Source organism: Podarcis erhardii (genome assembly GCF_964252035.2).
Source record: "Podarcis erhardii genome assembly, chromosome: 4".
Taxonomy (NCBI): Eukaryota; Metazoa; Chordata; class Lepidosauria; order Squamata; family Lacertidae; genus Podarcis; species Podarcis erhardii.
In genome coordinates, this window is record NC_138508.1 from 102,984,174 (window position 1) to 103,006,438 (window position 22,265).

The 22,265-nt window shown below is 48.5% G+C and overlaps 1 long non-coding RNA gene across 1 annotated transcript; it reads right to left on the minus strand.

The window, feature by feature from the left end:
• Positions 1–3,323: 3,323 nt before the first annotated feature.
• On the minus strand, positions 3,324–6,705 carry LOC309340447. Its single transcript, XR_014155995.1, has 2 exons — positions 4,973–6,705; positions 3,324–3,632 (listed from the first exon to the last, which is right to left on the minus strand). It is a non-coding gene; the product is annotated as an uncharacterized lncRNA (long non-coding RNA).
• Between the last annotated feature and the right edge of the window lie 15,560 nt (positions 6,706–22,265).

The following is a 22,265-nucleotide window of genomic DNA, read 5'->3' on the forward strand; positions in this document are numbered from 1 at the left end:
GGAACAGAAATTGCCTTGGCTGCCCTGTGGGATGACCTTTGCTGGGAGGGAGGCTGAGGGGAGTGGATCCCTGTTGATTTCTCCAAAGTGTTTGATACTATAGCTCGCATTATCCTTCTGGAGAGGCTGTTCAAGTTGGGTGCTTTGCAGGGGCTCTGCTGCTTACAGTGGAACCGCCAATTCCAAAAGGTGGTGCTAGGAGATTTCTGCTTGACTTCTTGACATTTATACTTTGGGGACCCACAACATTGCTTTCGAATATCTACATGGAACTGACTAGGAGTGAGGTGTCATCAATGTATGAATGACGTCCAGCTCAACTTCAAAGAACGCTGTTAACCCAGCAGGAAAATAACCATGCTATGTTCTCAGGAGGCTTTGAAATAAAATAAAAAGAAATTCAATATGTACTATGGTCCCCTCAAGAAATTTTGCTGGTCATTTCTAGACTTGTGACCTACCATGCCAAGCACAGGATTCAGGTCACATTTTGTGACCTACCCACAATTTTTCAACTCTGCCTTCAGTTTTGGCATTCCTGGGCAAGCAGACCTTTCTTGTGTCTGGATGCTTAGTGAATCTTCGAGAGGCCATGATGCCTGAGTGTTGGCTCTCGGGACTGTGCTTGATTATTGTGCAGGCCTGGGTGTTCCCAAGCACAATTTGGATTCCTGAGAAATTCACCAAATGTTTCAACTGAAGAGGGGCTGCTAAATTCACTTGAGATTTCACTGTGTGCAAATTGAAAGCAGCCAAATTCACTTGTTTCGGGGGGGGGGCGACTATTTACACATACACAAACACAAACACATACAATGGTACCTCGGGTTACAGATGCTTCAGGTTACAGACACCTCAGGTTACAGACTCCACTAATCCAGAAATAGTACCTCGGGTTAAGAACTTTGCTTCAGGATGAGAACAGAAATCACGCAGCGGCGGTGCAGTGGCAGCAGGAGGCCCCATTAGCTAAAGTGGTACCTCAGGTTAACAACAGTTTCAGGTTAAGAACAGACCTCCAGAACAAATTAAGTTCTTAACCCGAGGTACCACTGTACAGACAAATGAATTTCCTTACAGGTTTGTCCAAATTTGTGTCAGATTCTGCTGCACCATTAACATAAAAAAATAATATGAAAGGCAAACATTGGAAGAATGTGGTTATCTGATTTAAAGCCAAGTTGATAAAGAGTTACTCTTTCAGAACTTTTAAAGGTCTCCTGCCTTTTTTTATTCAATTAAGAATAAAGTCACAGATTTTTAAATAACAGGTTTTTTGCATTTCTATGGAGGAATAAGCTTAAGAAAAGAAGTTATTTCTCCAAGTCTCAATTTCTGGGCATCCCATTAACATTCAGAAAACATTCAGGAAAGACACCCTCATGAAATCTAAATATAGTGCTCTGAAAAACAGAAGACAGCACCTCCCAATCACTTGCAGGTGCACCAACCATCTGCACAGCGCCTCTCTGGCTGTGGGCTACTGCAATGTTACCAGACAATATCTCACTAAATTACAATGTCATATCAGTAATACACTTATGGTACCCTCATTTGTAAACTTTAATTGCCTGATAGTTTGATTTTATACAGTAATATTTTTCAAGTAAACACAAGCACAAGAGCTTGTGCTGTGAAGGCACAAATAATTTCAGCCGACAAGTGGCATTTCTTCCAAGAGCTTTGGGTTTAGTTTGGGTTTGTTTGCAACTTTATAAATTAAAAAGTGGCTGGACTATAATATATCCAGAGTTTCTTCTTCTGAAGAAGAGTAATCGAGTTATAAGTAGACAAACAAACAACAGATTGAATACATATATGGCCCATAAACCAGCCTGTTCTCTTTCTTTTCTTGCTTCTGCTTGGGGTACATACTGATTCCTGCATTGGACACTGTTGTTATGCAGTCTCCACCTCTGAGTAATGGAATTATATATTTCTTTACATGTGAGGAAATCCATGCAGAGCAAACCAACTCATTCTAATACTATTTACCTCAATGCATTATATAGTTGTAACTTTATAATGATACGCTAAGATTGTTGAATTATTGCAGAAGGGAAAACTAAGGCTAATAGTCAGGCCACTTAGTGGGTTTAAATGTAGGTGCAATTTGAACTGGGGAACATCCAGATTTGTATCTCAGCCAGCTCTAGCTGTGACAGCACTATGTGTGGAAGCCGGCTTCTGTGCAGGGTTCCGGGTGTGTAGAGTGCCATTATGTAGTTTACTTCCCTGTGTACGTTAGGTTAAGTAGGCTAGAATGAGAGACAGTGACTGGTGCAAGGTTTCCAGGTGAGCTTTACAGATGAATGGGTATTTCAAATGCTTTCCTCAGTCCAAGTCCAACACTCTATCCAGTACATCCAGACACAAGGAAATAGTACCCAAACCTTGCTATATACTCCAGATTCAGATATCTTACTTGTTTGTGCTTTGCTAATTGGTGGCTAAGGCTGTCTTTAGCATAAAATTCACCCAGCACCCCCAATTTATTTATTGGGGGGGGGGGCAGGTCAAAGTTGTCAAATACCACTAACATGAAAAAGTAAAAAGCAGCTGCGATACCTCCGTATTTCCATTTTTGTGATCATGCTAAAATGAAAGACACCACTAGGGAGCAGCGCCGGTTACATTGATTCTGCAGCTATTCCGCAATCACGATCGAACACAATCACTCAGGGGCCATGGTTAATAGATTAGCAGCTTCAGTGGCGGGTGCCCCACCGAATCTGGAGCCTGGGTGCATAAACACACCCCTAGCACCACCAGGTAAAGACAGCCCTGTCACAAGGGCAGGGGCTACATGGGGAAGGAGGAATAATTGAAAATAATCTTCCCACTTTCTCTATTGATGTTTGGCATGAGGGCAACACTATTCATTGCAAGTCTTCTGGATCCATCTCAATGCCTGCTCACACACTTCCTAACCCTGACAACCATTGACTAAACTGAGAGTGAATCCACACCAGAGCCACCTTCTTCTTCTTCTTCTTCTTCTTCTTCTTCTTCTTCTTCACCACCCTTCATTCGAAGATCACAGTGCAGTTTACAATATAAAAACACAAAAATGCACACCAGAGTAGCCCTAACCTTCCCAGCTTAAAAGGCCATAGATTACCGGTATTTAATGAGCCAAAGGCCTGGGAGAAGAGGAATGTTTTTGCCTGGCACCTAGAGATATGTAATGAAGGCAGATTGGAACCTTCCCATTATGTTTGCTCACTATATGTGTTTCTTAAAGACAAATTACATATAAATTTTGTCTGAGAATTATATGTTCAATTCTATTTGTCAGGGACTCTTGGAAACAAACGAGTGTGGTTAATGAGAAAGATTATTTATGGCAAAAAAAACCAACAAAGTTCATGGAGCGGTGAACGCTGCCCTCGGTCCATCAGTGAAGATGTTCCTACTGACGAGTCTTCTTCCAGTGAAACCAAAAGCAGCCCAGCCTCCTCTTGTGACGTGATCTGTCCTGAAGGCCTTCTATTCGATGAGAGCGGTGGATAAGGGGGTCAGCCCCCTCCCCTTCCTCATTCCCAGACACAGAGCTTCCATACAGCTGCTACTTCTCTGTAATTTGAACTCCACTGCTTGTCTGCCATCAGGGTTGCTTCCAGTTGACATTCCTGAGGGTTGGGGAGAGGACTCCTGATTGTACTCATCTAGTCTTGCGTTTAACCCCCTCTCTTCCTTTCTGCCTTCTCTCTCTGCCTGTACTTCTTCCTGTATATTCATGACATTATTCCTTTTTACTTTACTGTTTAGACCAGCCTTTCTCAACCTGTGGGTCCCCAGATGTTGTTGAACTACAACTCCCATCACCCCTAGCTAGCAAGACCAGAGCTCAGGGATGATGGGAGTTTAGTCCAACATCATCTGGGTACCCACAGGTTGAGAACCTCTGGTTTAGACCATTTACGTTCCAGCTCAGTACCTTTAAGTCTGCCATTATGTCTGTTTGTGTCTTTTCCCCTAAAGTCTTGTCTAAAGTTTTTGTTTTCTTGGTTATCTAAATTATCTACCTCCCCCACTGTTGCTCCTTCCCCTGCCCCTCCTACTGCTCCCAGCAGGTACTGTGGAGTGCATGGGTTGCCCAAATCTCTGCTATGTCTTAGCCAGAATTCCTGCGCCTGCTCTTCATTTACCAATCTATATCTTTTTTTTCTTGTATGTAAAGGAAATTCCTTCTGGAAATTCCCATCTAAATTTAATATTGACTCTAATCAAGACGTTTGCCAGGAACCAGTACCTCTGGCATTTTTGAAGCAAACGAGGAGGTATCTCTCTAAACACAGAATTTCCATCAACCTGGAATCTGTTTTCATAATTGTTCTGGACTATAGCGTCCTTCAATTTCTTAGAGTTTAAAGTTACCAAACAGTCTCCAGGCTGTTTCTAAGCCTTAGCTGATTTAGACCGGACCCTGTAGCAACTGTCAATAGATCCTTCAACATCCTCTCCCACTCAATCCACAATTGTCTTGGCTTGTATGTTTTAAGAACTTGTTCCCCCTCCACCTCTGGAAGGCCTCTTATTTGCATCACATTAGATTTTTGTCTCATCTCTAAGACTGCGAGGCAATCCTCAATTTGATCCTGTCTGCCAGCTAAACCTATCATATCCCCCCCTCCCTTATTATCTCTTGTTCCCCACTAATTTATTTGTTCTCTTTTTCAATTTTTTGCGATTTGGCCTCCAGGTTGTTCACAGAAATGTCCAAAGTTTCTAATTTGCTGGATATTTCTGTGGCCATTTTTGTGTTCTCCCCCAATTCCGCTACAACTTTTTCATTCTGCATTTGCATTTGTGTCAGCATCTCATTTTTAAAATCTGACAGAATATACTTTATATTTGACTTTCTTCAGATTGTTTCAATATTCTGTAAACCGCTTTGAGATTTTCTTTAAAATATAAAGCAGTATAGAAATACATTCAGACATTCAGACAGACATACATACATACATACCTGGGATGCTGGGATAGGAAGCACCCTCACGATCCAGCCTGTTGAGACAGATGCTGGTGATGCATCATGGGAGCATCGTTACAGCAGCAGGAACAGTGCAAAGGTTGCTTGAATAGGTCCTTAGATGCCTTGGCGGAGTTCAGAACCAAGCTTATTCACTGAAATCACTACCCAAAAACCTTCCCATGCTAATACTTTGGGAAGTGAGGGATATAGGGAAAAATAGAGGGGCATGATAGTTGCATTGGAAGTTAGCGAGGACACCGTTGGGACTTGAACCCCATCCTGGGAACCAGGAGCACCGACCACCAGTGTCTTTTGCCTTTTTTTGGAGCAATGCAACAAGGGGAAAAGCAAAACCTGAGAGAACATTCTGCATATGTTCTCTCAGGAAAAAAAAACCATAAGATGATAAGTAGTGCTCTTTGGAGAGACCTGTGAAGAGAACATGAGAAAAGAAAATGGGGAAAAATGGAGACCAATACAAAACAACAACAACATTGCCTTTAAAAAAGACCACTGAGTGGTGGAATGTGAACTTTCCTGAAGCAGCACAGTCCACATGCAGGTGACTCTCACTTCAGGTACAGAGAACTCTGGGGAACTGGAAGGAAAGTGCAGCTGGAAGGAAAGACGTGCTCTCCTACCTGCAGCTGAGCCTCATTGTGGTGACGCAGAATAGGGCCTCTTCTGACAACTCCGTCTCCGCAACCTGAAAGAGTCTTAGCACAATGAGTTGCAGACGGAACACAAGATAAATTTTCTTCCCAGCCAAGCAAGGGATACGCACCTAGATGTCCTTCAGGACATCTATAGATGTATACAACTATACTGCTGCTATCATTGTGATGTAGCGTTTAAGGTTTACTTGTGAGGTATCTGAGCCTGTCATCCCCTCTGAAAATACAAGAGTATTTCCTAGCTACCTTCCTTCAGCTGGGATGGTCGCTTCAAAGGGAGAAGTTTGGGTGGGGGCCTTTCTCAAGGTCCACCATCGGTCTACAATTTACTGTCCCTGTGTTATTAGGATTAAGTCTTCTTTGATCTTCTATTTTCCTTCGGTTTCCTTTTAATTTAAAATTTAATGTCTCTGCTAATGCTTTTCAGAGTCAAATACCTGATTAAGATATATGTGTGCAGTACTTGAAATCAACCACAGCAGAGATCACAGGAGAAAATTACCTGTGTCCCTTTTTAAAGTTGTCAATGATGAATTTCAGCGGAGTGAAATCCCTTAATTTACTCTAAAAAAATAAAATACATCCCAATAGTTTTGAAAATCAACCTAACCTAAGCTGGTTTGTTGCCTTTTCCAACCTGTTTCCTCTTCCCCAGCCTCTCTCTCCTCATCCTTCTGCCCCTGAGCTCCTTCAGCTCTGACCAGGGAGAGGGCTACCCCAGTACTAGAGCCAGGGACAGGCTCACTCACTGGAATGCGGCTCGCTCCTTCCACCACCTGTTGGTCATAAGGGCACATAAAAAAGTCCCTTGCAGCATTAATACAGTGGGTGCAAATGTCTTTGTTTTCTTTTTAAAACAATTTTTATTAAGTTTTGTAATTTTATGATCATCACAATAACATTGTCTCAAAGACAGAAAAAAATATAGTCCCCCTCCCCAACTTCTGACTTCTCTCACCTTCCTCTTCTGGTCTGTTATGCAATAACATCTCCTGCTTCTTTTCACACCTTACATTCTTCCAACTGAACATATTATGTTCTTATAATTTTTGTTTTTCCCCGAACTTATTTTTAAATTACTTCTAATATTTTACTATTTCCCAATTATTACATCTTACTCTCTGTCTTTGTTTTCTTGATTGTAAGTAACTGGCTCCATGTATCAAATGGGAGATTTTGTGTGCTACTCCATTGCCAGTGTTGAGTTGGGCCGATATTATTATTCGTGTGTCATTTCTCTGCACTAACTTGGAGCGCAGGGAAAGTTTTGAGTGACTGCTTCCCAAACTCTACTTTCGCACCTTTTCCCCAGGACGAGGGGAGGCCCTATTATTTCTACTATTTCATCAGTTGTGCCAGGATCAAGTTTGGGCACTGGAAAACATTCTGGGGCTTCTGGGATCCTGGGGAATTCTGCCTCAGACTCTACCATGAACACTTTTACATGTGCTCCCAGCTTTCTGTTGGAGGTAGTTGGTAGTAAAACTGAACACTATTATATCAGTGCTGTGTGTTTTAGAACTGAGCTCCAACTAACTTGTTGGATTCCTGATCTCCAGAAGGGATCCATGCGCACCTATTCATTAGGAGTTGTTGCTGCCGTCAGCGCTGTCGTCGTGCAGTGGATCCCATCCAGAGATGTTTCTTCCACTGCCGCTTGCATTCCCCTTTGTTCTGCACTGGCACCCCACATTGGGCGGCGCTGGGAGCATGCGCCGACAGCAGAAAAGCCAGGAAAGGAACCTGCAGCTTAGCACATGCAACGGGATGCATCGCGCAGCGCCCACAATGTTACATGGTGCTCTGGGCACGGCACTGGAACAGTTAGCCGCCATGCAACAGGGGCAAGAGCTGACAGCTAAGCGGAGTAGAGCCCATCAGAGCATCACAGGCTCTTCTGCTGCGGGTGGCTTGGGAGCCATTGTTGGAGTCTGGGGAAGAGCTGCCTGCGGCACTCCGATGGCCTCTGCTCTGCTCGGCTGTGACGTGCACCCCTAGCACCAACAGTTAAGACGGCCCTGTCGGTGGCAGCTATTTTGGGGCAGCAACCATGCCATTAGGTGGGGGGCAGAGAGAGAGAGAAAGATCAGACAAATCAGGGAATAGGAGAGTTTGGAGAAACTAAGGAGAGATAGGACAAATCATTTCCCCCTTTTTCTCTCTTTTGATGGTTGGCTGCAGTCATTTCCGGAAGAAACCATGCGGGGGGTGGGGGTGGGGAGAAATGTTTCCACAGGTAAAAGGCGAAAGATTTATATGATCTGAGGTGAAGCCAGAGTACTTGTACTGGTTTCCATAGGAATCAATGGGAATTGTCGGCTCGTTATGTGAACGCTCACCTAACAAAGCGTGTTCTCACTAACAGAGAGCACGTGTTGCGGTTGGGGAGCAGGCCACCATCATGATTAGGCAAAATTTGGAGAACCCAAGCTGATACGGGGTTAAAGTGGGTTGCTGGGGAATTTTAGGTGTTGCAATTTTGGAGGAGGAGTCAGAGTCTATAAATTGAGGAGTCGGACTAGGGGACGTCCTCTTGGCCGTTTTGCATCGGATCAAGGAGCTGTTGGTGTCGGAGACGGTTGTATCATCATTCTATTTGCTTCCCTCCCCCCCTTCCTCAATTTCTCCGGATTTCATCATCCTTTCATTTAATTTTAAATTAGGTTTGTGGTTTGTTAATTTATTGTGCAGTCCCAGGCCGCCTCTGAGGCCGCGGAGCGCGGCTGGGCCGCTCACCCCCCCCCACGCCGTCGCGTGCCGTCGATCCACACCTGCGGCCTTGGCGTGAAGCACCCGTGGTGCCGTGGCCTCGGCGTGAAGCCGGCTTCCACCCCTTTCCCCCCCCCCACCATTCCCCCTTTTCGTCTCCCTGGCAAGGGAGGCTTTAATTGCTCGGAGGATCGCCCCGCGGCTTTGAGCCGAGGAGCGCTCCTAGTTCCCCCTTCTCTTCCCCTTCCCACTCATTAATTGACTTACCTGTACCTTGGAGTCGGCTCCCGGTTGGTTGTGGCTTCTCCGCCGGCAGGGCCTCGGGTCGGGCCGAGCGCCCGGACGTCGGAACCCCTCAGTTGCGTCCCCGCCGTTCTGGTGGGCCGAAAAGACGAAATAAATAAATAATTATTGGGGGTTTATCGGCGGGATCCCGCGGCGGCTAGTGCCTGATTGCGGCCTTGTTTGGGAGGAGCGGGCGCCGCTGGGGGGTGGCTTGGGGCCCTCGGGGCTTCCCGGGGCCTCGGAGCGGCCTGTGCCTTGGGTGGCGCTTTGCTCCTGCGGGGCCGTCCATTGCTTGTTCGGCGAGGCTAGGGAGCGTGCGTCGTCAGTGTGACTGCGCCCCCTGGTGGCCGGTTCCTGCTATTGCAACCGGCCTACTCCGGAGCTCCCCTGGTGGCCTAGCAGGTATTGCAGCCAGCCACTATTGAGCTCCCCTGGTGGCCTAGCTGGTATTGCAGCCTCCCCTCCTTAAGTGGACAGGCTGTTATAGCGCCACCTGCTGGTGGATTTGATTATTGCACCATTTCAACTGTTTTTGTTGGAATTAATTTCTTATAGGTTCTCGTGAATTGAGAATAACTTTTGTTTGGTCAAACCCTGAATTGGGCTACCTACTCCTCGCTCCTTGCAGACTGGTTCGGTAGGCCCGGAATAATTTCTAATTAAGGAGTTTTGATTAAATTACTTAACTTGTGCCTGGCCTACTGAGGTTAATTGTCTTAAGTGTTTTTTTGTTTTTTTTTGTCAAGGGCTATTGGTTCAGGCCTGTTTACGTGTTACCATTGGAATTTTTTACTGTGATTTTCTACTCTGATTTTCTTACTGCCTAGCAGGTATGGCCCCAAAGAAGGACTCAGCCCGCCCTGGTCCATCTTCCACCGCAAAACGGCCTATTAGAGGCCCATCGCAGGCGCTGCGCTCACCTGTGACAAGACATCCAGAGGGACGAGCGCAGTCCTTGGTGTCCAGCATGGCCGGCGATCCAGCGGCTTTATCTCGCTTCGCAGCTAATCTGGATGGCTTTCTACAGCAGTGTTCCAGTCAGCCGTCCATGTCTGCAGCACCGCCTCATCCTGTGGGAACTTCATCGCCGGTCTTGTCGTCATCTGAGGGAGATGAAAGTGGGGGATTGTTGCCTTTGGCGGGGGGAAGTGACCCTCAGCTAACCCAACCCCAATACATACCTGCTGTTCGTGGCCGTGCTCGGAGGTCCCACCTTCCCTGGAGAGCTTCGGGGAGGGGTCCTCATTCGGTCCCTTCCTCCCGCCATGGTAGGTTAGTGCTGCCTACCGTTGGGGCAGCATCTGATCCTGGTCCCTCACGGGTTGTCTCTTCTTCATCGGTCCCAGGTCATTCACGGCCGAATCGGGAATCAGAATCTTCCATTGAAGACACCCTGCCGGTTCCAGCTAGGAAATCGTCGGGCGGGAAGCGTCGCCGCAGGAGATCTTCCCGGAAACATGCTAAGCGTAGGAGGGATGATTCCTCTACCTCTTATACTGGTACGTCATCTTCTAGTTCTGACGAGGAGACAGGTAACTCGCTGGAACTTTATTGGGGGTTTGGCGAATCCGCATCGGGGCTTCCTAAGTGGGCTTGGGAGCGCCGGTCCAACACGCATCGAGCTAAGTATGGTATAGTTCAGGAATGTCTGGATGGCGTTTTGGTGCCAGACGTTAAAGTATCCACCAACTCCGCCAGAGATGTTATCCCCGGTTTGCACCTGCCATCGAAGGTGCGCTCTAGGATTTTGGATGGTCGATATGTCGACATGTTTAAGTTGGCCCCGCCTTCGGAGGACCAAGAGAAGAGTAGTTCTTCCAAAAAGCGTCAGGGGGTTCCCAATATAGATCGTTCCTTCGAACTATGGCTTGACTGTTTCCAGGTCTTCGCTGGTGTGGTAATGGCTGCTTATCCCCGGAGATCTCTCCATTTAATGGTCTACTTGTCTATCGTTCGCTCAGCATTCACCAGTGCAGGCGAAAAAGCCGCGATAAAATATGACGAGGCTTTCCGGCGCCGCGCAGCAAAAATCCCTTCTGCTCGTTGGGATCGGAAGGATCTTGACGTATGGACCACCCACGTTGCCCCCCTGATCGATAAAAAGGCTCCCGAGCAGCAGAAACCTAAGTCAAGGGTTTTAAGATCGGGCCGGCGCCTGTTTTGCTGGGATTTCAATAAAGGGTCTTGTAATCGACAGGGGTGCAAATTTGTCCACGCCTGCGAAAGATGCAATGGCTCGCATCCTACGTCCTCTTGTTTCGCAGGTCAGCGGCCCTTTCGTGGGGGAAAAGGGGGGTCTCAGCAACCCCCAAAGCCCGCTACCCCCTCAAACGCCGCTGGAACTGCAAAATAGCTTGTTGTCCTCTTTAGCTTTTACACCGGTTCGCCTGGGGGTTTTGTTAAATTGGTTGCAGTCGTACCCCAACAGGGAGGCGGCGGATTGCTTGGGTAATGGTTTTTCACAAGGTTTCCGGATTCCGATAGTTGAGTCTCCTGTGGCTAGGAATCCGGCTAACCAGAAGTCAGTTCGCGAGCTACCTCAGTTTGCTCGCAAGAAGATTGCTAAGGAGGTGGCCATGCATCAGATGGCCGGTCCTTTTGACACTCCTCCTTTTCAAAATTTGCATGTATCCCCGTTGGGCATTGTGCCTAAGAAGGCTCCGGGGGAATTTCGTTTAATTCATAATCTGTCACACCCCGCGGGTTCGTCAGTTAATGACGTCATTCCGCCTGCACTCTGCTCAGTGAAGTACGCATCTCTTGATCAGGCGATCAAGTTGATTCGGAGCTTTGGCCATTCCGCATTATTGGCAAAATGCGATATTGAGTCAGCCTTTCGCCTTTTGCCAATACATCCGGATGATTTTTGGTTGCTGGGTTTTCAGTTTGAGGGCAATTATTATTTTGATAAGGCAATGCCGATGGGATGTTCGATTGCTTGTGCCGCTTTTGAATCCTTCAGTACCTTTTTGGAATGGGCTCTCAAATCGAAAACCGGTCTGGGCGGAGTCACTCATTACCTGGATGACTTTTTATTGGCCTCGGCCTCTGATACTGGCGATTGTTCTGCGCTTTTGCAAGCTTTCGCCGATCTTACGCAGGAATTGGGGGTGCCGTTAGCTGCAGACAAGACCGAGGGCCCTTCGACTCGGCTTACTTATTTGGGTATCCTTTTGGATACTGTTGCTCAAACTTCTAGCTTGCCAAGTGACAAACTAGCAACTTTGAGGAGGGTAATAGAGGAACTACTCCCGTTGAGGAAAGTGTCGCTTCGGCAGCTTCAGTCACTGTTGGGACACTTAAATTTCGCTTGTAGAGTGGTGGCGCCGGGGCGCCCCTTCTGCTCTCGCCTAGCTCGCCTAACCGCAGGGTTGAAAGCCCCGCATCATCGAGTGCGCCTCTCTAGTCAGGTAAAGGATGACCTTTCCATTTGGTTGGAATTCCTCAAGGAATTCAACGGGGTGTCACTATGGCAAGACACTTTGAACTTGCAGAACGACTTTCAAGTGCAGTCTGATGCTGCAGGTTCCCTTGGCTTTGGACTTTATTGGAAGGGTCGTTGGTGTGCAGAACGTTGGCCGAAGACCTGGCGAGGGGGAGAGATTACGCGGGACCTAACTTTTCTTGAGTTTTTTCCCATTGCAGTGGCAGTGCATTTATGGGTCAAGGAGTTCAGGAACCGTCGTGTCTGCTTCTGGACTGACAATCAGGCGGTGGTGTCAGTGTTGGCCAGGCTGTCGTCACGCTCCCCCCGGGTGTCGGCCCTTCTGCGGGTTTTTGTGTTGCATTGTTTACGTTATAATATAGTTTTTTCAGCACGCTTTGTCCCTGGGGTGTCTAACGAAATTGCTGATGCTCTGTCCCGTTTTCAGATGGAGCGGTTCAGACTCCTGGTTCCAGAGGCTCGGATACGTCCGGAATGTTTCCCGGAACATCTCTGGAGCCTTGGCAGCAATTAGTTTTACAGGGAGTAGCGGCATCGGTCTCCTCTTCTACATTACGTTCATACACAAAAGTGTGGGGTGATTTTGTATCGTTCATGCAGCAAGCTGCCTGCGATTTGAAAAGGGCTTCGCCCACATCTTCGCAGGTGTTGTGTTATTTAGCACATTTATTTCAGCTGGGTAGGGCAGCTAAGACGATTAGGATACATGCTGCTGCTATAGCATTTTTCTGCAAGGTATTCTTTGATAAGGATCCTTGTGCGAAGTTCATTGTCCGCAAAGCCCTGGAGGGTTGGAGTAGACTTTGCCCTCCCCGCCCAGCAAGTCGACTACCCATATCCTTTGATATGTTGTGCGTAATGCGCAGAAAGCTGCGGGTGGTGTGCTGGTCCGGCTACGAGGCCCGCCTATTTTCAGCTGCCTTTTCAATCGCCTTTTTTGGTGCCTTGAGAGTGGGCGAAATTGTGGTTGAGGTTCATAGGGATGGCCGTACTCGGGGCCTTTTGTTGCAGGACGTCCGGTTGTCTCCTGTGGAACTTCAAATCACAATAAGGCACTCGAAGACGGATCAGAAGGGTAGGGGTGCACTCCTTCGTCTCCCGGCTACGGGGGAAGCGGGCCCTTGCCCGGTAAAAGATGTTAGGAGGTACCTGTCTATTCGTACCCCTGGGGATGGCCCATTACTTAGGCATGAGGATGGTTCCCCCCTCTCAAGGCAGCAGTTTGCGAAAGTGATGCGGAAAGCAATCGGGGCGGGTGGCGGCATGCCAACTGACTTTGCCCCACACTCATTCAGGATAGGGGCTGCCACTTCGGCAGCACATTGGGGCTTGTCAGCAGCTAGAATAAAGAATTTGGGTCGCTGGAAGTCGAAAGCGTTCAGAAGTTATATCCGTTAATAAGGACCTCACATTATTTTGTTTATTTTATATTAGGTTTGGCGGCTGTCCGCATATGGATGATGGGGCACAGCATCGTCCATTGGGCTGGTGTCGCTGCGCGGCAGTCGCAGATGGGTCCTGGTCTCGGCCTTCCTCGACATATTCGTTTGTCTTGGCTGTCCAGAAGGGGAATGCGCTGGTCGGAGCTCCTGCCTCGGATTCGGAGGCAGTTGCTATGGGAGGAACCCCCGTCGGCCATTGTGGTACACTTGGGTGAGAACGACTTGGTCTCTTGGAACTGTCGCTCACTGCGTGATACCATTTTAATGGACTTGGAGACGCTGCAAGCTATGTTGCCGGCAACAAAAATCTTTTGGTCGAGGCTGCTTCAACGGCGCTCTTGGAGGGGCAGTCGTTGCCCGGCCGCCATTGAGAGAGCCAGAAGCCGCATCAACACCGCAGTATCAAAAAAGGTCTTGGAGCTGGGCGGTGATGTGATTTTTCATACTGAAATTTCTTCTCAGCGGCCGATTTTATTTCGAGATGATGGCGTGCACCTTTCGGCTTCGGGTAATGAAGCCTGGTTAGGTGCGGTGGTGGTCAAGCTGAGGTCTTGGCTGGGGCTGTGAGTGGTTTGGCGGTGAGCCGAGGGCTCCATGGCGGTTAGGCATTGGTTAAATTGGTTCTTGGAGGGGTAAGGTGCCTATCCCTCCAAATGATGCGAATGGGAATTCCGTTAAAGGAATCCAGGGGCTTGCCATTCTTTCGTCCTTGTCCGTGGAGCCGGGCTTGGGCCGTGCAAGCCCCACCGGAACATGAGGGTGAGAGGTGTTGGACTGATTTCCCAGCCTCATTTCTCCCCAACATTTGTTTCCCACGCTGGCTTCCGGTGGAGCCCGGAAGTTTCAGCTCTGTCCTCGGGGGCAAGGACAGATAGTCTAACCAATGCCTAAGCAACCACTCACATTTTCTGTATTTTCAATAAAGTTGTGGCCAAAAAATTATGCCAAAAACCTAAAACAAAAATGAACGTGTGCTGTGTGAATTTTTGGGGGGTGACACTGCGGAACTCAACACGCAAAGCGTGTTCTCACTAACAGAGAGCACGTGTTGCGGTTGGGGAGCAGGCCACCATCATGATTAGGCAAAATTTGGAGAACCCAAGCTGATACGGGGTTAAAGTGGGTTGCTGGGGAATTTTAGGTGTTGCAATTTTGGAGGAGGAGTCAGAGTCTATAAATTGAGGAGTCGGACTAGGGGACGTCCTCTTGGCCGTTTTGCATCGGATCACCCGCCCCCCCTCCCTTTTTATAGGGTGGTTCTTGGGTTCTTTGACCTTGCTATGCCTGTCATGGGGTCGTTCGCCTTTGAGCGGGGGCCTGGTAGGAATTTTGCCATTTGGCTGATTGGCTGTTGCCATTTGGTTTTTGCCTACTGCGTAGCAAATCGTCACAACTTGTAAGGTTGGCGGTTAGGCATTGGTTAAATTGGTTCTTGGAGGGGTAAGGTGCCTATCCCTCCAAATGATGCGAATGGGAATTCCGTTAAAGGAATCCAGGGGCTTGCCATTCTTTCGTCCTTGTCCGTGGAGCCGGGCTTGGGCCGTGCAAGCCCCACCGGAACATGAGGGTGAGAGGTGTTGGACTGATTTCCCAGCCTCATTTCTCCCCAACATTTGTTTCCCACGCTGGCTTCCGGTGGAGCCCGGAAGTTTCAGCTCTGTCCTCGGGGGCAAGGACAGATAGTCTAACCAATGCCTAAGCAACCACTCACATTTTCTGTATTTTCAATAAAGTTGTGGCCAAAAAATTATGCCAAAAACCTAAAACAAAAATGAACGTGTGCTGTGTGAATTTTTGGGGGGTGACACTGCGGAACTCAACACGCAAACAATTTCCAAAGATAGGTAAGCTGGACCTGCGTGTACAATATAAATCCTTCTATTGAGCAATCATCCTCATTTGTTTGAAAAGAGGTTGCAGAGATTTGCAATTATGTTGGCTATTTACCAAGCATTCATTTCAGTTTGTTTGCAGGTAAGTAAGATGGCATTGCACAAAGCAAATGCTACCCCACATTTTCCAATGCATTTCCCCTTCACTTTCATTATGGCAAAGAATCCAGTTTCAGGGTGGAAGCATGCTTGCTGCTCAAGAGATCCAAGCCAATTTTGATTGCACAACCCAAATTTGCTAATATGTGGGTGAATCCCACTTGAAAATACAGACAGTCTAAAAACATGCTCAATCTCTTTGCTTCTACAACATTCCAGCTTCCACCAAAGAATGTAGAGATTCAGATTCAACATTCCAAGCAGCAGTCTTAACAGCTGCAAAAGAATTTTCATGTCTGTTAGAAGCAAATGTGCTACTGGTGCAATGAGCTTATTTATCCTCAGTGTAGCTCTACTGAAGTCAATAGAGTTGCAGCAGAGATTTCAATAAATGGATCCAATTGTGGGAATTAGCAGTTATTTTCATTGCTTCAGAGGGTGATTACTGAAAAACATTCCATTACAAAATAATGCAATTTGTCCACTTTTAAAAAATGGAACAAGGGACTTAAATTACAATGTGAGGAAGTTTTAATTAGCCAATATTTCTGATTTTTCAAATATATCTAATAACCCTAATTCCTATTTTTCTAGTGGTCTATATTTATAAATGTCAGTATATGATGTCTCTGAAAATACCTAGGAATAGACTTTTGCAATAGACTGAATAGCAAACAAGCATATTTAGAGATGGGGAAATCACTGTTTCCAAACTGTGTCACTTTGTTCACTGTGTCTACTCCATTAATTAGTGTTTGTTTGTTTTAAAAAAAGAATAAAAACCTGTACAAAAATCATATTTAAGTAAACATTTTACATGTATTTTCTCTCAACATACAAGTTTCTATATGTTTTCTTTCAAAATCTGCATTTTAAATATTTTTGATATATTTCCCAGCTCAGAACACTGTTAGAATAATCAGGAAACGTGAAAGCTGCTGGTAACTAAGTTCCATTTACACAATTACTCTAATTGATAAGGTTAGTTTGTATCAGAACTTGAAATGAATTAATTTCTTAAGCACCCCTAGCAATAACATTTATCTGAAAATGGGTGTCACAGTTGAGCCCTGCCCAGACCTTGAAGATGAGAGTATCCTTAGAGGAGCAAGAGGAACAGGATTCCCCAAACAAACCCCAACTCTGCCAGTGACCCAACTTCAAGGCACAGGTCTACACACTGGTTGCTGGTTGCCTGGGTTCCTGTCCAGCTCTCCCACCCTCCTCGTCACCCTCAGGGCCACAGAAGCAGAGATGATAGCACCACAGGCAGGTGCTTCAAGGCTCCCAACAAAAAGCCTGGCTAGTTGTACGTGTGTCTGCTCAGGAGAGAGGACCTTCTGGAAGCACCTGTCTAAATCAGGACCCAGCTGAGAAGCAAGAAAGGATGGAGCCTCCATCTCCATTGAAGCTCCAGTGCATATCCTTCGCTGAAATGGGTACTGGACAATGCATTGAGCAATGGACAATGCATGCCTGTTTGTGGTTTGCCCATGGCTGTATTTCTCAAACTACTTTCTGCAAGGAATTGTCTCTACATCACTTTTTAAAACAAAGAAACAAATATCTATATTATATTTAGAATTTATTTAAATATGTATATTTTGCCTATTTACTTACTGCCACTTAGGCAGCCTACAGGACGACAGTAGTCCTTGGTATGACTGCATAAGTCCCCACAAATTCTCCCTTGTTAAAGAACCGAGTTCTCTCTCTCCACCAAGGATTACCTGAAATAATTTCAGTGATCTTCTTCCTACTTAATGTATGTGGGTTGTATCCAACATTGCAAAAGTGGAAGACAGGCTTCAGCAACAGATCTTTGCCTTACCCTCCTACCCTCTGCAGCCTCCAGTACCACAACCGGTCCCTCAAATAAAAGCCTCTCCAGAAAGCCATGGGTGCCTTACCAAACATTGTGGGCTATGTCGTATGGGGCCGCAGTGGTGCATGACTCCTACATCTGCTTTTGGGGAAGTCCCCTCTCCCACTGCAGAAACAATTCACAATGTTCAGTAGGTTCATCCTTCTGTCTCTCTGGAGATTCAGTTCTGCAGATACAGGAGGTGATGGGAAAGAGCCATTGGGCAAGCTGCCATCTGCTTGGGTGCTGTTGGGTATAACCCATATCTATTAGATACGAGGCAGCAGACTGCCCAGACAACAAGTGCCTTGGAAACTGGATTAATATGAATGTGTGCTCAAATCATTTCCACCACACTGAAATCCACCTTTGCCCTACATATTCATATCATTCCAAGGCAATTGTTTTCATGCCATTGGATATGTGCACAAACCACTTCTATGAAACTTGATTCTACATCTCTTCAGTCTGGGTGTGCAATTTAGAATACACGTAGCAGCCCATTATAACTACAGATTGCAGGTGAATGCTGGTAAAGGTGGGCAAGGTGTCTTTGAGGTAATCCTGCCTGCCATCACCATTGTTCTCAATGAAGGGTTGCTAGGTTGATCTAGTCTGAAAACCAGGTACCTGCAGTTACCATCTCTGGATGTGCCAGTCTCCAAGCACAGTTTAAAATTATATATTATAATCAAATGAGCAGGATGTACTATAATGAATAGCAGCAGTGCCATGAATTGCAAATTATGTATGCACTTTTCATACCCAGTCCTTCTTCACAAATTCTCTTATTGTCACAGCCAGTATCTCTCACACTGATAATTATAATGTCACACTCATACTATAATCAGGATTTTATCATCCCTCCCATTATACAATTTCATTTCCAAAGGTTTATAGCACTATCATTATTATTTTATCTTGAAGTGTCTTGACACTTGATATGAGAATTGTATTTGTTTAGTTTTCTAAAAAATTGTTGTTACAAAAATGATGAGGGAGAAAGCCTCAGGTGCTGCTTTCTATTTGAGACATTGAATATGCCTTTTTAAAAAAGCTATCATTTTTGTGCAGATATTACTATCCATCCCCACACCTGTATAATTTATGCTTTAATGGAATGTGGCAGGTACTTTGACTTCATTATACATTCGAGAGGTCTAAAAATACTGGAATTACCTTTTAATTACACATTTGAGAGTTCTACAATGGAAAATCTATAACATTAAAGTATAAACTGAGTCTCATTAGGCTTATTGACAGTGGCTAATATGTAATTTCTCAGACATACTTTTAAAATATTGACACTGCAAGCCTAAACATATGCATTCACAGATCATGCCTTGATAGTGCAATAAACTGACTGCTGCGCTACTACTGACTGATAAAGGGAGGAAGAAGAAGAAGAAGAGATTTGATATTCCTAAGGAGTCTCAAAGCAGCTAACGTTCTCCTTTCCCTTCCTCCCCCACAACAAACACTCTGTGGGGTGAGTGGGGCTGAGAGACTTCAGAGAAGTGTGACTGGCCCAAGATGTGCTGGTCCCGGGGGAAGGTACCGTGGGTGTAAGCAGAGTCCACACGAAGAGGGGCGAGGTCCAAGCCGGGGAGCCGGGCGGAGAACAGGTACGCTGGAACAGGAGGCCGAGCTGGGAACTGGAACACCGGATAGTCAGGAACAGGAGGCCAAGCAGGGATCAGGAACACAGGAAGGTCCAAAGCCAACAACGACGTTGCTCCCGCAACCTGGGGCCAGGCTGACTGGGCTTTTATTCTCTTCTAAGGCCGGGGGCGGTCCCGACCCCCAGGAGCCCCGCCTCCTCTGGCCTTAAGGCGAGCACTCCTCCTGGGGGCAACCAGTTCCCTTCGCCTCTCTGCCCTAAGCCTCTGCAGATCAGGAGAGGCCGAAGGGTTACTGGGCCCTGGAGGAGGCTCACCTGTGGCCACTGAGTCGTCAAGCCCCTCTGGGGCCAGAAGGGCTTCACCTGGGGCCAGCTCCTGATGCTCTGTCACAGGTGCAGGCTCTTCAGCATCTAGGCCTTGCCCCAGTTCAGCCGGCCCTGGAGGCGGGGACTCCTGTGCAGGCTGGGATTCCTCTGGTTCATCCTCTGAATCGGAATCCCAGGCCATCACACCATCCCCCCTCCCAGGCCCCCCCCTCAACCGAGGGTCCGGACCCGGCTTGCCGGGGTACGTCGCATGGAACTCTCGGAGGCAGGCAGGTGCGTGGACGTTGGCCGCTGGTTCCCAGGAACGGTCCTCCGGTCCATACCCCTTCCAGTCAATGAGATACTGCAGCTTTCCCCTGCGGTATCGGGAGTCCAGGATGCGTTCCACCTCATACTCAGGCTCTCCCTGAACCAACACTGGCTGCGGACGGGGACGGTTCGGGTGGAACTCGTCGGGTGGGGCCACTGGACTCAGCAGGGACCTGTGGAAGACCGGGTGAACCTTCAGGGTTGCGGGTAACCGGAGACGGAATGCTACAGGAGAGACTTGGTCCACGATAGGGAACGGGCCGGTGAAGCGGGCGTCCAACTTCCGCGAAGGTCGAGAGGGGTGGAGGTGGCGAGTGGAGAGCCAAACCAGGTCACCGACGCGAAGTTCCGGCCCCACCTGGCGGTGGCGGTCGGCCTGGGCTTTGTACGCTTCCTTGGCCTGGTGCAGTTGCTCCACCAAAAGCTGTTGCTGGGACTGGAGCTCTTGAAGCCACTCCGTCACCGCCGGGACCGCGGATGCCGGCAGCACATCTGGAAACAGCCGTGGATGATAACCGTAACTGGCCTGGAACGGGGTCTGCTGGGTGGATGCATTCACCGCGTTGTTGTAGGCGAACTCCGCCAATGCCAGGTGGTCGACCCAGTCATCCTGCTGGTAGCTGCAGTAACACCGGAGGTACTGCTCCAGCACCGCGTTCGCCCGTTCCGTCTGGCCATCGGTCTGTGGGTGGTAGGCTGACGAGAGGCAGACCTCTGTCCCGAGGGTCTGGTGTAATGCTCGCCAGAACCGGGATGTGAACTGAACGCCCCGGTCTGACACCACGCGCTCTGGTAGGCCATGCAGGCGGAAGACATGCTGAAGGTACAGCTGAGCGGTTTCCTTGGCTGTGGGTACAGATGGGCAGGGGGTGCAGTGCACCATCTTGGTGAAATGGTCGGAGAACACTAGAAGGCAGGTACAGCCACGAGACGGGGGTAAGTCCACTACAAAGTCCAACGAAACCGTGTGCCAAGGGCGCGGTGGAACTGGCAATGGCTGAAGTAGGCCGGGGGGTCGCCCGGTAGGACCCTTGGCGCGCCGGCAGACATCGCAACCAGCAACGTAGCGAGCCACGTCGGCCTTCAGGCGGGGCCACCAAAACTCACGACTGACCAGATGGGTGGTCCGATACCGTCCAAAGTGCCCCGCTGCTGGGGCATCATGGGCCATCCGGAGAACCTCCAGCCGCAGTGGCCCTGGCGGGATGTACAGACGGCCGTGGTGCAGCAGAAGGCCCTGATGCAGGACCAGCCCCGGATACTGTGGGCTGGACCCTTCAGCCAGCTCCCGGAGTCGTTCCTGGGCCCAAGCGTCGACCCGCTGCTGTTCCCGCACCCGAGCCTGCAGTGGTTCCGCCTCCTGGGTGGCCAGGAACGCAGCTGGAGGTAGGATCGTGGTGGGTTCTGCTTGCTGTACCGTGTCTGCGTTGTCTTCAGGTTTCCGGGACAGGGCATCTGCCTTCTGGTTCTGAGAGCTAGGGATATAGCGGATCCGGAACTGGAACCGGGAAAAGAACAATGCCCACCGGATCTGTCTTTGGTTCAGCTTGCGGGTGGTCTGGAGGTACTCCAGATTCCGGTGGTCGGTTCTCACCTCCACCGGATGTCGTGCCCCCTCAAGATGGTGGCGCCAGACCTCAAAGGCCACCTTGATGGCCAGTAGTTCCCGCTCCCACACAGTATAGTTACGCTCCGCTGGTAGGAGCTGGCGGGAATAGAAGGCACAGGGCAAGAGTGGCGCTTCAGGTCCATTCTGTTGAGACAAGACGGCACCGAGAGCCGTACTGGAGGCATCGGTCTCCACCACAAAGGGTCGAGAGGGGTCAGGATGTTGTAAGATCGGCGCCCTCTGGAAACAGGCCTTCAACCCCTGGAACGCCTCCTCTGCCTCCTCGTCCCAGGAAAACGGCGTCTTTGGGCGCAGTAGCCGGGTCAACGGGGTGGTGCGATGAGCATAATCTGCGATGAAGGTCCGGTAGTAGTTGGCGAACCCCAGGAAACGCTGTAGGTCCTTGCGGTTCCGGGGTGCCGCCCATTCTCGAACCGCTGCCACCTTCCCAGGGTCCATCTGCACCCCATCTGGAGAGAGCCGGTGACCAAGGAAGTCCACAGTCCGCTGATGGAACTCGCACTTGCTGAGCTTTGCGTACAAACGGTGCTCACGCAAGCGCTGCAGCACGGTCCGGACATGTCCCTCATGGCGAGCCGGGTCACGGGAGTAAACCAGTATGTCATCCAAGTACACCACCACGTACTTATCTAACAAATCCTGGAACACGTGGTTGATGTAGCGTTGGAACACAGCAGGCGCGTTGCATAAACCAAAAGGCATAACCAAGTATTCGAACTGCCCGTACCGGGTCCCAAACGCTGTCTTCCACTCATCCCCGGCTCGGATCCGAATCAAGTTGTAGGCCCCCCGGAGGTCCAGCTTGGTGAACACCTGTGCCCCTTGCACCCGCTCCAGCAACTCCGAAATAAGGGGCAAGGGGTACCGGTCTGGGATGGTGATTTTGTTCAGGGCTCGGTAATCATGGCAAGGACGGAGTTCCCCACATTTCTTCTTAACAAAGAGCACTGGTGCCGCAGTAGGCGAGGTGGAAGGCCTAATGAACCCACG